Here is a 17,104-nt window from a genome sequence, read left to right as displayed (position 1 = left end):
CATGAGAGGTATTATCGCCTACGCTGTCCAGAAAAATCTGCGTTAGCTGAGCATGCGTTAGAAAACGGTCACCACATAAAATTTGACGATACCTCTGTCGTGGCTCGCACTAACGGCTTCTGGGACAGTTTAACAAAGGAAGCTATTGAAATAAAAATTACCACAAACACCCTGAATAGAGACGGTGGCTTACAGCTCAGCGCTGTGTGAGATCCAGCGATCGCGCGGTTGAAGAGGGCACATCGAACGCCGACTCAAAACATGCCCATATATGTCAATGTCACGGGCACCAGTGACGTCACAGCCGGCAGCTAGCGTATATAAGGGCGCAACAACAGCCCACGGGCAGTCATAACACTTGACAATGGCCAAGGAGTGCTTGGCCGATAGCTCGTTTAGTTTTAACCAATTGACGCGGTTGGAAACCCGAGAACATTTTATTCATAAATGGTGCAATTTACTAAAAATTACAAGTGTCAACCAAATGAAATAGCTGGATTACGAAATGTTGAATATGACCTTACTAATTTGTATAATATTGGGGTTAAAAAGTGCAAATCTGTAAATTACGTGAGTATACAGTACAAAAGTATTATTAAACTTATTTGTTTTTCATACTAAGTGTAGTGGAATAATCAGGTTTTCCTGGCCAAATTTTATAACGAGCAATTTCGTAGTCAAATATGTTGACACTTTGAATAAGCCTATGTGAGCAAAACATAACAGTTTCTAATGAGAAATTGGTGTTAAAACAGTTTAAATAAATGTACCTTGCTTTTGCAATCTCTTTTGGATCGGAATATTACATATTAATGACATTGAAAAAACATTGCGTCATAGTTGCACCCATACTAAATTTAACTAATTTGAGTTTAATTTACTGAAAAATCGTAATTTATCCTCAGTATCGTATACTTCCATACTTCTTTTCCCTCCTATCGGGATCATTATGTAACCTCCCCCTCACTTATCGACCTTAATGACAGTGAAAAATTAAACCGCGTGTACCTAATGGAAATTTGGGAAAGCAATCGTCACCGAAGTTAATCTGTCGGTAAAGAGGGAGGAAAGGGTTACATCTAAATGAAAGGAAAAATGCAAATGAAACTGGTGGAAATTAATTTTGAAAAGGGGTAAAGTTAATAAAGAAAGTAAATGTGCAGCCGTTACGTTAACAATTAACTAGCGGTAATTAGATATTTGAGATTTGGGGGAAATTACGGTCGCCAGTCCTAAGGACAATTACTATAGTAACTGAAAAAGAAAAGTTATTACACATATAATTATCACTAGAAGCGTGGCAACTGAAGGTTGACACGTGTAGTGTGAAAACTGAAAGTTTGTCAGAAGTAATAAATTTCGCTACGCTCTGGCTTAATTTAGCAAAAGAATTAATAAAACCGGAAAATCGAAAGTTAATTTAGTGACTGAAGTTAATAGTGAGCTTTCTTTCTGAAGCACATCGAAATTAAGTAAAATACGGTTAGTCTTGGACTACCTCAACAATCATTTCAAAAGCAACTTGACTCTACGCAATTTAGAAATAAGAGATTTAACTTTGAACTTGAATTAAATGATTCTGAACAATTAACAATAGTAAAATTTTGTACGTACCAAGCTGAGCTGCAGTCACAGGTAAGCTAAAATATGGTAACAAAACTCGCACTCTTAATTTGTGCTTGTGTAATCTAAATATTGTAGCCAGCTGTGAATACTTTAACTGAACTTTGAAATTAAAGCAGTGAAATCGAATTATAATGCTTTAATGCTGGCGTTTGAATTTCAACGACACTCGGGTTCATTTCGGAAAAGGAAGGGACCCTGCTTGGCAATGCAATTGGGACAATGAGCAACAAAGGTTCATGCTACGTTGCTGTAATTTTGTGATTTGAACAGTTTGAAAAGCTGAGGTCTGCCATACAGTTCTGAAACTTTACGTGCTTTTAGTCTTCCTTGTTGGTCGATTGAAGGTTTGAAGTCGCCGATCGAGGTGGCGACAGTCACTCATTGTCGGCCGTCGCTGTTGCAGAAGCTGGATGCTGGCGCGCCTTCTTCTCGACACGGTCACCAGCCGAAACGGGCTCTTGATGTGTGCCAGCTAATGCTTCCCGTCCGCGACACCGTGCTAGAAACTACCATAGCCAGTCGATCGCAATTACACGCTGCCAAACCCCGAAAGCGCGGCAACTTGCGGGAGCGTCACACAACACACCTGCTCAATCGCACTACTCCAACCAGACTCCCCCTCGCTGCCCGCGCTCCACGCGGCAGAGTTAACACTACCAAAGATCCTACACACTTTCGTTCTTCACACGACCTATCGATGTATTCGTTCGATAGCATAGTTTTCCCTAGGCAAGACCCAGCGTAAAATACAAATAATATTTACAAAACAAACCAATTATACATCGACACATATATATATATATATATATATATATATATATATATATATATATATATATATATACACACACTCCTGGAAATGGAAAAAAGAACACATTGACACCGGTGTGTCAGACCCACCATACTTGCTCCGGACACTGCGAGAGGGCTGTACAAGCAATGATCACACGCACGGCACAGCGGACACACCAGGAACCGCGGTGTTGGCCGTCGAATGGCGCTAGCTGCGCAGCATTTGTGCACCGCCGCCGTCAGTGTCAGCCAGTTTGCCGTGGCATACGGAGCTCCATCGCAGTCTTTAACACTGGTAGCATGCCGCGACAGCGTGGACGTGAACCGTATGTGCGGTTGACGGACTTTGAGCGAAGGCGTATAGTGGGCATGCGGGAGGCCGGGTGGACGTACCGCCGAATTGCTCAACACGTGGGGCGTGAGGTCTCCACATTACATCGATGTTGTCGCCAGTGGTCGGCGGAAGGTGCACGTGCCCGTCGACCTGGGACCGGACCGCAGCGACGCACGGATGCACGCCAAGACCGTAGGATCCTACGCAGTGCCGTAGGGGACCGCACCGCCACTTCCCAGCAAATTAGGGACACTGTTGCTCCTGGGGTATCGGCGAGGACCATTCGCAACCGTCTCCATGAAGCTGGGCTACGGTCCCGCACACCGTTAGGCCGTCTTCCGCTCACGCCCCAACATCGTGCAGCCCGCCTCCAGTGGTGTCGCGACAGGCGTGAATGGAGGGACGAATGGAGACGTGTCGTCTTCAGCGATGAGAGTCGCTTCTGCCTTGGTGCCAATGATGGTCGTATGCATGTTTGGCGCCGTGCAGGTGAGCGCCACAATCAGGACTGCATACGACCGAGGCACACAGGGCCAACACCCGGCATCATGGTGTGGGGAGCGATCTCCTACACTGGCCGTACACCACTGGCGATCGTCGAGGGGACACTGAATAGTGCACGGTACATCCAAACCGTCATCGAACCCATCGTTCTACCATTCCTAGACCGGCAAGGGAACTTGCTGTTCCAACAGGACAATGCACGTCCGCATGTATCCCGTGCCACCCAACGTGCTCTAGAAGGTGTAAGTCAACTACCCTGGCCAGCAAGATCTCCGGATCTGTCCCCCATTGAGCATGTTTGGGACTGGATGAAGCGTCGTCTCACGCGGTCTGCACGTCCAGCACGAACGCTGGTCCAACTGAGGCGCCAGGTGGAAATGGCATGGCAAGCCGTTCCACAGGACTACATCCAGCATCTCTACGATCGTCTCCATGGGAGGATAGCAGCCTGCATTGCTGCGAAAGGTGGATATACACTGTACTAGTGCCGACATTGTGCATGCTCTGTTGCCTGTGTCTATGTGCCTGTGGTTCTGTCAGTGTGATCATGTGATGTATTTGACCCCAGGAATGTGTCAATAAAGTTTCCCCTTCCTGGGACAATGAATTCACGGTGTTCTTATTTCAATTTCCAGGAGTGTATATATATATTAAAACAATTACAATATATAAAGACACAGAAATGTTATATCTTCAGGTAACAAAATAAGGAAAAAATTATGGTACAATAGATGGAAATAGGAGGATATGCATTTCCGGCGTTACAATTACAGTCCCCAAGGACCGAAGCATATTTGTGTTGATCCACCGTGCATTCCAGAGTGACTAGATCACCTAGGGAACGCCTCGATAAAATTCCACAGTCGGAACACTTCCTCACCCAGCCTGGACCCTTCCTACGATCGATGCAGGGTGTTTGTTTTCAGATGTTTCACGCCGTAAACGCATAAAACGTGAGTCATCTGTAAAGGCCTCTTGTGGTCATTCAGTGGACGTACAGTTGCGGTACTGGTGTGCAAATTCCAGCCTTTGTCACTGATGATCGCCAGTCAGTGCGGGTGTATGAAGAAGGCGCCTGCTGCGGAGGCCCGTATGCAGCAATCTTCACTGAAGGGTCGTTAAGCGTACCCTGTTATTAGTTCCTTGGTTGGGCGCTCAGTTGGTCAACACTTGCACATCTATTCGCCCGCGCATATCTCCACAGCTGTCATTCACCCCTGTCGCCTATGGGCCACTGTCCACCACGGTTTCCTCAGCACCGGTTTTGGATAGCGCCATTTTGCCATGCACCATATACACTCCTGGAAATGGAAAAAAGAACACATTGACACCGGTGTGTCAGACCCACCATACTTGCTCCGGACACTGCGAGAGGGCTGTACAAGCAATGATCACACGCACGGCACAGCGGACACACCAGGAACCGCGGTGTTGGCCGTCGAATGGCGCTAGCTGCGCAGCATTTGTGCACCGCCGCCGTCAGTGTCAGCCAGTTTGCCGTGGCATACGGAGCTCCATCGCAGTCTTTAACACTGGTAGCATGCCGCGACAGCGTGGACGTGAACCGTATGTGCAGTTGACGGACTTTGAGCGAGGGCGTATAGTGGGCATGTGGGAGGCCGGGTGGACGTACCGCCGAATTGCTCAACACGTGGGGCGTGAGGTCTCCACAGTACATCGATGTTGTCGCCAGTGGTCGGCGGAAGGTGCACGTGCCCGTCGACCTGGGACCGGACCGCAGCGACGCACGGATGCACGCCAAGACCGTAGGATCCTACGCAGTGCCGTAGGGGACCGCACCGCCACTTCCCAGCAAATTAGGGACACTGTTGCTCCTGGGGTATCGGCGAGGACCATTCGCAACCGTCTCCATGAAGCTGGGCTACGGTCCCGCACACCGTTAGGCCGTCTTCCGCTCACGCCCCAACATCGTGCAGCCCGCCTCCAGTGGTGTCGCGACAGGCGTGAATGGAGGGACGAATGGAGACGTGTCGTCTTCAGCGATGAGAGTCGCTTCTGCCTTGGTGCCAATGATGGTGTTATGCGTGTTTGGCGCCGTGCAGGTGAGCGCCACAATCAGGACTGCATACGACCGAGGCACACAGGGCCAACACCCGGCATCATGGTGTGGGGAGAGATCTCCTACACTGGCCGTACACCACTGGTGATCGTCGAGGGGACACTGAATAGTGCACGGTACATCCAAACCGTCATCGAACCCATCGTTCTACCATTCCTAGATCGGCAAGGGAACTTGCTGTTCCAACAGGACAATGCACGTCCGCATGTATCCCGTGCCACCCAACGTGCTCTAGAAGGTGTAAGTCAACTACCCTGGCCAGCAAGATCTCCGGATCTGTCCCCCATTGAGCATGTTTGGGACTGAATGAAGCGTCGTCTCACGCGGTCTGCACGTCCAGCACGAACGCTGGTCCAACTGAGGCGCCAGGTGGAAATGGCATGGCAAGCCGTTCCACGGGACTACATCCAGCATCTCTACGATCGTCTCCATGGGAGAATAGCAGCCTGCATTGCTGCGAAAGGTGGATATACACTGTACTAGTGCCGACATTGTGCATGCTCTGTTGCCTGTGTCTATGTGCCTGTGGTTCTGTCAGTGTGATCATGTGATGTATCTGACCCCAGGAATGTGTCAATAAAGTTTCCCCTTCCTGGGACAATGAATTCACGGTGTTCTTATTTCAATTTCCAGGAGTGTATTCCATTCGCAGTGGCACACGAACCGTTTACAAAATTATCCGTGTTGCAAATGCTTCCAATCTTTGCCTGAAAACCAATGACCATGCTCTTTTGGACGTCAGATACATCGCTCTGTTTCTGCATAACGTCAAAAGCTCCACCGTCCCCTCCTCCCTCTCCAGGCTTTATTTCCCTCCACTGCTAGTGCTGCCGCCTGCCGTCTGCGAGTTTTTACTGCACGCTGACGTCGAACATCGGCGGTGGTCACATTAATGTCACTGGACCTAGTAGTTCCGTATGCAGCACACAATAATGTTGTTGTTGCGATTTTCGGTCAGAAGACTGAGCTCTCCACAGCAGTGTATCCTGGGAAAATCGCTTCATCTTGGCATAAATACTGCAACCTACATCCATTTGGATCTGCTTACTGCAGTCAAGTCTTGTTCTCACTCTACAAACGCGCTCCCCGGCCCCACTCACATCCACACTCCCTTCCATTATGAAATTAACTATCCTTCAATGCCTCAAGATGTGGCCTAAAAACCTATCCTGTCTTTTAATCGAGTTTTCCATACGTTTATTTTCTCTTCAATTCGATTCACTACCTCTTCACTATGACTGAACGATTTATAATTCAAGTTTCACTTAAATACGATCAGTAATGTTTCGGATTTCAAGGTAGAATGGGATAGGAATGAAGATGGAAATAGGATCACATTTTAGGAAGTGTAGAAAATGGTCAATAGATTGCAGTGCAATAAAGCAGCTGGGGTGGATGAAATTAAGTCGGAACTCATCAAATGCAGTGGAATGTCAGGTCTTGAATGGCTACACAGGATAATTGAAATGGCCTGGGAGTCGGGACAGGTTCCATCAGACTGGACAAAAGCAGTAATCACACCAATCTTTAAACATGGAAACAGAAAAGATTGTAACAACTACAGAGGTATCTCTTTAATCAGCGTTGTGTGTAAAATCTTCTCAGGTATTGTTGAAAGGAAATTGCGAGTACTAGTTGAGAACCAATTGGATGAAAATCAGTGTGGTAGGCCTGTTAGAGGTTGTCAGGACCAGATCTTTAGCTTATGGCAAATAATGGAGAAGTGTTATGAGTGGAACAGGGAATTGTATATATGCTTTATAGATCTAGAAAAGGCATATGACCGGGTTCCTAGGAGGAAGTTATTGTCTGTTCTACGAGATCATGGAATAGGAGGTAAACTTTTGCAAGCAATTAAAGGTCTTTACATGGATAGTCAGTCAGCAGTTAGAGTTGACGGTAAATTGAGTTCGTGGTTCAGAGTAGTCTCAGGGGCAAGACAAGGCTGCAACCTGTCTCCACTGTTGTTCATATTATTTATGGATCATATGTTGAAAACAATAGACTGGCTGGGTCAGATTAAGATATGTGAACACAAAATAAGCAGTTTTGCATATGCAGATGACTTAGTTGTGATGGCAGATTCGACTGAAAGTTTGCAAAGTAATATTTCAGAGGTAGATCAGAAATGTAAGGACTATGGTATGAAGATTAGCATCTCCAAAACGAAAGTAATGTCAGTGGGAAAGAAATATAAACGGATTGAGTGCCAAATAGGAGGAACAAAGTAAGAACAGGTGGACGGTTTCAAGTTCTTGGGATGCATATTCTCACAGGATGGCAACATAGTGAAAGAACTGGAAGCGAGGTGTAGCAAAGCTAATGCAGTGAGCGCTCAGCTACGATCTACTCTCTTCTGCAAGAAGGAAGTCAGTACCAAGACTAAGTTATCTGTGCACCGTTCAATCTTTCGACCAACTTTGTTGTATGGGAGCGAAAGCTGGGTGGATTCAGGTTACCTTATCAACAAGGTTGAGGTTACGGATATGAAAGTAGCTAGGATGATTGCAGGTACTAGTAGATGGGAACAATGGCAGGATGGTGTCCACAATGAGGAAATGAAAGAAAAACTGGGTATGAACTCTATAGATGTAGCAGTCAGGGCAAACAGGCTTGAAGTAGCAGGTTTAACATCAGAAGAGCACCAATGTTAGCACTGAATAGGGGATCATGGAGGAATTTTCTAAGGGGGACTATGCTCCAGACTGAACGCTGAAAGGCATAATCAGTCTTAAATGATGATGATGATGATGATGATGATGATGTTTCACTTATGTACAAGGCTACATTCTAGATAAATACCTATAGAAATAATTTCCTACTATATCGAATATTCGATGTTAGCTACATTATCTTTCCCAGAAACGTTTTCCTCCCTACTGATAGTCTGTGTCTCCTTCATCGTAAGTTAATTTGTTGCCAAAACATTAGAACTTAGTGATAACTTTTAGTGTCTCATTTCCCAATCAGCAACTCTTGATGTAATTTGACAACATTTCATTATCCTTCTTTTACTTTTATTGATGTTCATCTTGTAACTTCTTTTTAAGACACTATCCATTCCATTCAAATTATCTTCTAAATCATTTGCCGTAATTGACAATTATTAAGTCGTCGGCAAATATGAAAGTTTCAATTTCTTCGTTGATGAATGACACCACCAGCCACAAATTCTTTTAAAATGCTTTAGTTCAAAGACATAACCGGTTTCTGTCTATCACGCCCATTTTCAGATAGCTAACAATTCTGATAACGTTCGACACTAGATTATATTTGACTCGCACGATACAGAATTCGAGCTTGTAACCCAAAGAATTGACTCATTCTGGAGAATTTTGGATAATGCAGAAAATTTATACTATTTTAAAGAGCACCAGCATGAGTTTACTGTACTTCCCTGATCACACATTACAAATCTCTAATAAAGGTTCCGCTTCTTGCTTTATTAGTGACATGTGGTATTTTTAAATTATCATTTATGTTAGAAACAGTGTGTTGATCCAGGCGAATGACGATTGCAGATTTACTCAATTTTTTTAGCTTAAATGCATCCACGTGTTCACGCTATCTTACTTAAAGCTTGTGCCCGACTGGAATTATTTATCAAGAATCATTAACGGCCATGGAGTTTACAAGACCCAGCGTGGATAAAGGAACATTTTATCTCTTCTCCTTGACTTTTTATTTCCTTTCCAAATTTATTCTTGGTTTTATTTTAGTGCTTGCTCAAAGTACAGATTAAATAACCTAAAAACCCGTCTCACTCCCTCTTAACTACTGCTTTCCTTTCATATCCTTCGTTTCTTATAAATACAGTCTAGTTCCTGTTGTTGTAGATAACCTACATGTAATTTATCCCTGCTAGGTTAAGAACTTAAGAGTGTATTCCAGGTAACATTGTTGAAAGCTTTCTTTAAATCCACAATTGCTATATACTTAGGTTTTCTGTTCTTGAGTTTATCTTATGAGACAATAAGCTTCTGAATTGAAGCACACAGGTCTGGGGTTTCACAGGGTCCTTCCTTGTTTCCAGTATGCTGAGTAGTTATAATTCTAGTGCAGCTACTCAGGGAGGTCCAGTGTTGGCAGCAAAACTTTGTGGTATGATAATGCATTAATGTGAAACCAATTTTCGCTAGAAAAACATTAGTTCCAACTGTCGCAACCAGGTGCAAATTTGTGCTGTACACAGTTTGTATGACGGTATAACATTCTCGCTCTCGCAATCGCGTGTGCGTGTAACTGGTAGGACTTCTTCTGCCAGATATGTTTAGTGGGAACATTGTGATGGAGGAGAGTAATTGTGTTGTCAATTGTTAGTGCATACAAGACCTCGGATATATTTATTGCTACGATCTATTTGTGGCACAATTTTAATTACTTGATTTGCATAAAGTTTGCATGTGATACGCAAACATTGAAAATATGTTTTACTACTAAGAAAAGTTCGTGGTAAAGTGGAGGTGAGTGTTTTAAGTGATCTACTTGACTGTTGTAAATTGTTAAACAATTAATTTGATAGGGTAGTGCAAATGAACTAATACGCTCTTTTTTTGATATCGAAATTGCGTCACCTCTCCCTTTCTTCTCATCATTAACCAATAGGAGCGCTGTATTCTGGGGAGAGATGAAAACCTCTGTCTGTGTCCTTGGGGACGTTGGTTCACACACACAAGCATGAAGTAGTATTTCAGAGAGACAGAGACAGGAAGCGAGTCTGGAATTTCCCAAAAAACACAATGTCGCCACTTGATGCTTTATTTGGGGCCACGCGATCAAAGGCAGCCGACATCCGGTCCGTGGCAGGTGGTATTTAGTATCATCATCTGTAATTAGGACACTGAGCGGTTTGTGACGTCCGTGGCGGCACCTGGACGACAAACGCACATGTGGCTGATCCCAAACGGTGGCTATTATACCGCACATCATTCCGTTCCTCGGTGTTTACAGTTACTACATCATGAGAAGCGGATTTGGTGGGTGCAAACATGAGCTCTATCAAAGTGGGGGAGCCCAGATTAAATAAAGAATATGCGTTAATGAAGTATTGTCATCAATTTCGTGTCGTGATATACTTCCTCTCAGTACAGATTGAGTCTTTTTCCCGCCTTTTTTTCTAAGAGGGGTGAGGAGGGGGCGAAGGGTGGAGGTGGGATGTCCTCAGGTGGTGGCATTGTGCACTATCTCAGTCAATACCTGCATGCCAAGTTGAGTGCGCACAAGAAAATTTTCCAATAAGGCAACACCTCAAATCTACAGCTGTGTAATTACATAATTAGGACATGAAGTTGCTGGATGTGAATTGTACCCACCAAATAATGAGATCCAACCCCTGAAAACTGAATTTTATAAATAAACGGTATATCGTTTGCTATGTAATAGACATTGATTTGAAATTCCTGTTGTGAGATCCTCCCTCTTCAACACAGACTGAGTCCTTTTCCTGCCAGTTTCCAGATGGAGGAGGGGAAGGGGAATGGGGGATGGGAGGGGAGGGCTGGGGGATTTATCAGAGGATGAGGGGTTAATTAATTGAGCGATTTAATTAATTAGACAATTAATTCGATATACAAAGTGTCCTTGAATTGGCAAGGGGGAGGGGAGAAGGGCGTGGGAGGTGGAGGTTGAGGTGGAGGTGGAGGGGTTTCTCAGAAGGATGGATTATTGCCAGGGGGTCCTAAATCAACTCTCAGGGAGTCATAAACCACTTACCAGAGCAAAAGGTTAAGGGGAGGGGATTATAAATCAATCAAGTTTGCCTCTGAATGTATGTTTGTCCCCTGAATGTTTGTAAACCTGCACTAACAAAATGCCCCAGAACACAGTTTGTCATGCTACTGACAACTCCCTCTATTCTGTAGGAGCATGTCTACTATTGTAATGTGTACATGGTCATGGGTAGGAAGTAGTAACACACATCTACATTTTTTTTTCTAAAAAAATACTTAGAAATATTCGGCACGTAACCATATGTAGAAATTAATTTGTGATGTGAATGTAAAATGACTCATTCCACATCATTAGTATTTATCATGCAAAATGGTCCATGGACTATGAAACTAAATTTTTTTTTGGTCATCAGTCTACTGACTGGTTTGGTGCAGCCCACCACGAATTCCTTTCCTGTGCTAACCTCTTCATCTCAGAGTAGCACTTGCAACCTACATCCTCAATTATTTGCTTGACGTATTCCAATCTCTGTCTTCCTCTACTGTTGTTGCCCTCTACAGCTCCCTCTAGTACCATGGAAGTCATTCCCTCATGTCTTAGCAGATGTCCTATCATCCTGTCCCTTCTCCTTATCAGTGTTTTCCACATATTTCTTTCCTCTCCGATTCTGCGTAGAACCTCCTCATTCCTTACCTTATCAGTCCACCTAATTTTCAACATTCGTCTATAGCACCACATCTCAAATGCTTCGATTCTCTTCTGTTCCGGTTTTCCCACAGTCCATGTTTCACTACCATACAATGCTGTACTCCAGACGTACATCCTAAGAAATTTCATCCTCAAATTAAGGCCGGTATTTGATATTAGTAGTCTTCTCTTGGCCAGAAATGCCTTTTTTTGCCATAGCGAGTCTGCTTTTGATGTCCTCCTTGCTCCGTCCGTCATTGGTTATTTTACTGCCTAGCAGAATTCCTTAACTTCATTGACTCCGTGACCATCAATCCTGATGTTACGTTTCTCGCTGTTCTCATTTCTACTACTTCTCATTACCTTCGTCTTTCTCCGATTTACTCTCAAACCATACTGTGTACTCATTAGACTGTTCATTCCGTTCAGTAGATCATTTAATTCTTCTTCACTTTCACTCAGGATAGCAATGTCACCAGCGAATCGTATCATTGATATCCTTTCACCTTGTATTTTAATTCCACTCCTGAACCTTTCTTTTATTTCCATCATTGCTTCCTCGATGTACAGATTGAAGAGTAGGGGCGAAAGGCTGCAGCCTTGTCTTACACCCTTCTTAATACGAGCACTTCGTTCTTGATCGTCCACCCTTATTATTCCCTCTTGGTTGTTGTACATATTGTATATGACCCGTCTCTCCCTATAGCTTACCCCTACGTTTTTCAGAATCTCGAACAGCTTGCACCATTTTATATTGTCGAACGCTTTTTCCAGGTCGACAAATCCTATGAAAGTGTCTTGATTTTTCTTTAGCCTTGCTTCCATTATTAGCCGTAACGTCAGAATTGTCTCTCTCGTTCCTTTACTTTTCCTAAAGCCAAACTGATCGTCACCTAGCGCATTCTCAATTTTCTTTTCCATTCTTCTGTATACTGTATTATTCTTGTAAGCAGCTTCGATGCATGAACTGTTAAGCTGATTGTGCGATAATTCTCGCACTTGTCAGCTCTTGCCGTCTTCGGAATTGTGTGGATGATGCTTTTCCGAAAGTCAGATGGTATGTCGCCAGACTCATATATTCTACACACCAACGTGAATAGTCGTTTTGTTGCCACTTCCCCCAATGATTTTAGAAATTCTGATGGAATGTTATCTATCCCTTCTGCCTTATTTGAGCGTAAGTCCTCCAAAGCTCTTTTAAATTCCGATTCTAATACTGGATCCCCTATCTCTTCTAAATCGACTCCTGTTTCTTCTTCTATCACATCAGACAAATCTTCACCCTCACAGAGGCTTTCAGTGTATTCTTTCCACCTATCTGCTCTCTCCTCTGCATTTAACAGTGGAATTCCCGTTGCACTCTTAATGTTACCACCGTTGCTTTTAATGTCACCAAAGGTTGTTTTGACTTTCCTGTATGCTGAGTCTGTCCTTCCAACAATCATATCTTTTTCGATGTCTTCACATTTTTCCTGCAGCCATTTCGTCTTAGCTTCCCTGCACTTCCTATTTATTTCATTCCTCAGCGACTTGTATTTCTGTATTCCTGATTTTCCCGGAACATGTTTGTACTTCCTCCTTTCATCAATCAACTGAAGTATTTCTTCTGTTACCCATGGTTTCTTCGCAGCTACCTTCTTTGTACCTATGTTTTCCTTCCCAATTTCTGTGATGGCCCTTTTTAGAGATGTCCATTCCTCTTCAACTGTACTGCCTACTGCGCTATTCCTTATTGCTGTATCTATAGCGTTAGAGAACTTCAAACGTATCTCGTCATTCCTTAGTACTTCCGTATCGCACTTCTTTGCGTATTGATTCTTCCTGACTAATGTCTTGAACTTCAGCCTACTCTTCATCACTACTGTATCGTGATCTGAGTCTATATCTGCTCCTGGGTACGCCTTACAATCCAGTATCTGATTTCGGAATCTCTGTCTGACCATGATGTAATCTAATCTTCCCGTATCTCCCGGCCGTTTCCAAGTATACCTCCTCCTCTTGTGATTCTTGAACAGGGTATTCGCTATTACTAGCTGAAACTTGTTACAGAACTCAATTAGTCTTTCTCCTCTTTCATTCCTTGTCCCAATCCCATATTCTCCTGTAACCTTTTCTTCTACTCCTTCCCCTACAACTGCATTCCAGTCGCCCATGACTATTAGATTTTCGTCCCCCTTTACATACTGCATTACCCTTTCAATATCCCCATACATTTTCTCTATCTGTTCATCTTCAGCTTGCGACGTCATCATGTATACCTGAACTATCGTTGTCGGTGTTGGTCTGCTGTCGATTCTGATTAGAACCCGGTCACTGAACTGTTCACAGTAACACATGCTCTGCCCTACCTTCCTATTCATAACGAATCCTACACTTGTTATACCATTTTCTGCTGCTGTTGATATTACCCGATACTCATCTGACCAGAAATCCTCCTTTCATCAATCAACTGAAGTATTTCTTCTGTTACCCATGGTTTCTTCGCAGCTATCTTCTTTGTATCTATGTTTTCCTTCCTAAGTAACTAGCAGGAAAGATGCACAAATTATGAGACACTGCAGTGTGTATAAATTAGCTTAAACACTCAGACATTCTATGTGACAGAAAAGTTGCCACTACGACTTCAAGGTCAAATATAGCGGACAAGCGAAGAAACATGTGACAGACGAAGCAAGGGGAACACTCAATGCAGGCAAGCACAGCAAAGAGGGCGTTCCTGGCCAAAAGAAGTCTACTAGAATCAAACGTAGGTCTTAATTTTGGAGAAATTTGTGACGATGTGCTTTCGAAGCACAGAATTCCATGATTGTGAATTATGAACTGTGGGAAAATCGGGAAAGAATAGAGTCGAAGCGTCTGAAATTTGGTGCCATTGAAGGTTGTTGAAAATTGTATGGACTGATAAGATATTAAAGAAGAAATTGTCTACAGAATCGGCATAGAAAGGAATACGTGGGAAACAGTGACAAGAAGAAGGGGTAGGGTGGTAGGACATCAAGCAATAAGTTCCATGCCGCGCGGTTAGAGGCGCCACGTCACTGACTGCGCGGCCCCTCCCGTCGGGGTTCGAGCCCTCCCTGGGGCGTGGGTGTGCGTGTTGTTCTTAGCATAAGTTAAAGAAGTGTGTAAATCTACGGACCGATGACCACAGCAGTTTGGTCCATTTGGAATTCACACACGTTTGAACCTTTGAATTAGTTCCATGGTTCTAGAGAGAGCTGTAGAGGGTAAAAACTGTAGGGAAAGACAGAGACTGGGATACATCCAAAACATAATTGAGGGCCTAGGGTGCAAGTGCTACTCTTGGATGAAGGAACTCCTGCCACAGGAGATGAATTTGCGGCTGACCGTATCTAACGAGTCAGAACACTGGCGACCCAGAAACAAAAACATAATGCATCAGCACGGCTTTAGAAAGCATCGCTCCTGCGAAAGGCAACTCGCCCTTTTTTCACATGATATCTTGCGAACCATGGATGAAGGGTATCAGACGGATGCCATATTCCTTGACTTCCGGAAAGCGTTTGACTCGGTGCCCCACTGCAGACTCCTAACTAAGGTACGAGCATACCGGATAGGTTCCCAAGTATGTGAGTGGCTCGAAGACTTCTTAAGTAATAGAACCCAGTACGTTGTCCTCGATGGTGAGTGTTCATCGGAGGTGACGGTATCATCTGGAGTGCCCCAGGGAAGTGTGGTAGGTCCGCTGTTGTTTTCTATCTACGTAAGTGATCTTTTGGATAGGGTGGATAACAATGTGCGGCTGTTTGCTGATGATGCTGTGGTGTACGGGAAGGTGTCGTCGTTGAATGACTGTAGGAGGATACAAGATGACTTGGAAAGGATTTGTGATTGGTGTAAAGAATGGCAGCAAACTCTAAATATAGATAAATGTAAATTAATGCAGATGAATAGGAAAAAGAATCCTGTAATGTTTGAATACTCCATTACTAGTGTAGCGATTGACACAGTCACGTCGATTAAATATTTGGGCTTAACATTGCAGACCGATATGAAGTGGGACAAGCATGTAATGGCAGTTGTGGGGAAGGCGGATAGTCGTCTTCGGTTCATTGGTGGAATTTTGGGAGGTTATGGTTCATCTGTAAAGGAGACCGCGTATAAAACACTGAGTACTGCTCGAGCGTTTGGGATCCCTATCAGGTCGGATTGAGGGAGGACATAGAAGCAATTCAGAGGCGGGCTGCTAGATTTGTTACTGGTAGGTTTGATCATCACGCGAGTGTTACGGAAATCCTTCAAGAACTCGGGTGGGAGCCTCTAGAGGAAAGGCGGCGTTCTTTACGTGAATCGCTACTGAGGAAATTTAGAGAACCAGCATTTGAGACTGACTGCTGTACAATTTTACTGCCGCCAACTTACATTTCGCGGAAAGACCACAAAGATAAGATAAGGGAGATTAGGGCTCGTACAGAGGCATATAGGCAGTCATTTTTCCCTCGTTCTGTTTGGGAGTGGAACAGGGAGAGAAGATGCTAGTTGTGGTACGAGGTACCCTCCGCCACGCACCGTATAGTGGATTGCGGAGTGTGTATGTAGTTATAGATGTAGATAATGGGCAGTGGTCTTATGTGCCTCTAGGCAGGGTACAGAGTGTTGGCCAGTCCTATAAACCGCTAAGCAATCTAACGATTTCATCTAAATGCAGGTGCTCTGTCGGACAAGCCACTCACCGTGAAAATGCGAGTGCTGCCTTTGGCGGTACAGAGGGAAACACAGGGCACAGTGAAAAGGTCTGCGTACCAGATCAGTGTGATTGGACGAAAACCATGGGATGACCAAAGAAACGTTTCACAGATACACTCATTCAAGATGTTCATAGTGGGATCCTACATCCTTAAGGGGCACTGGATTGAAACAGGTGACGAATGTTGATCTGTAATGGGAATCTCGTCGCAACTGCACAATGCTGAGAAGAAGTGACCTAGGAAAGCGTCCCATAGATTATCGTTAATGGAATGAACAATTTATCGATCGTTTTTTATCACAACCTTTTCATGGCAAGATATTATTTATTTTGATTTAAACACTTCAGAGTAAGGTATTGTACAGGGTGGCAGTCAGTCAAGGAATATTATAAGGAATTGGTTTGAAAAATTTATTTCAAAGGCCAAGTGAAATCTTAACAAGTTTTCTCCCAGAGTAACTTACGGTGTACCTAAGTGACACAAGTCTTGCAAAACCGAGGCAGTTCTGTCCAGTTAAAGCAGCTGACAAGAGACGCCCTGAGACCTCTGCTGAAACTGCTAGCGAATTCACGCCACTGGTTTTAGCCAATAGCGTGCGTGGGATACAGGTCACGTGTGTGGACGCTGGAGTGTTCTGCGGTGCGGAGCACAGTTGCCTCTATGTCTTGTAATCCAGACCTCGAGCAGAACAGACGTCTTTTC

General features: G+C 44.2%; 1 protein-coding gene across 3 annotated transcripts in view; it reads right to left on the bottom strand.

Annotated features, from left to right (window-relative positions):
* Positions 1 to 17,104, bottom strand: part of LOC126263034 (sialin-like) — a 276,453-nt gene that overhangs the window by 203,370 nt on the left and 55,979 nt on the right. The window lies entirely within an intron of this gene.

Source organism: Schistocerca nitens, chromosome 6 (assembly GCF_023898315.1).
Source record: "Schistocerca nitens isolate TAMUIC-IGC-003100 chromosome 6, iqSchNite1.1, whole genome shotgun sequence".
NCBI classification, from domain to species: domain Eukaryota; kingdom Metazoa; phylum Arthropoda; class Insecta; order Orthoptera; family Acrididae; genus Schistocerca; species Schistocerca nitens.
The sequence above is the reverse complement of the archived record's forward strand: the minus strand, read 5'-3'. Positions and strand labels throughout refer to the sequence as shown.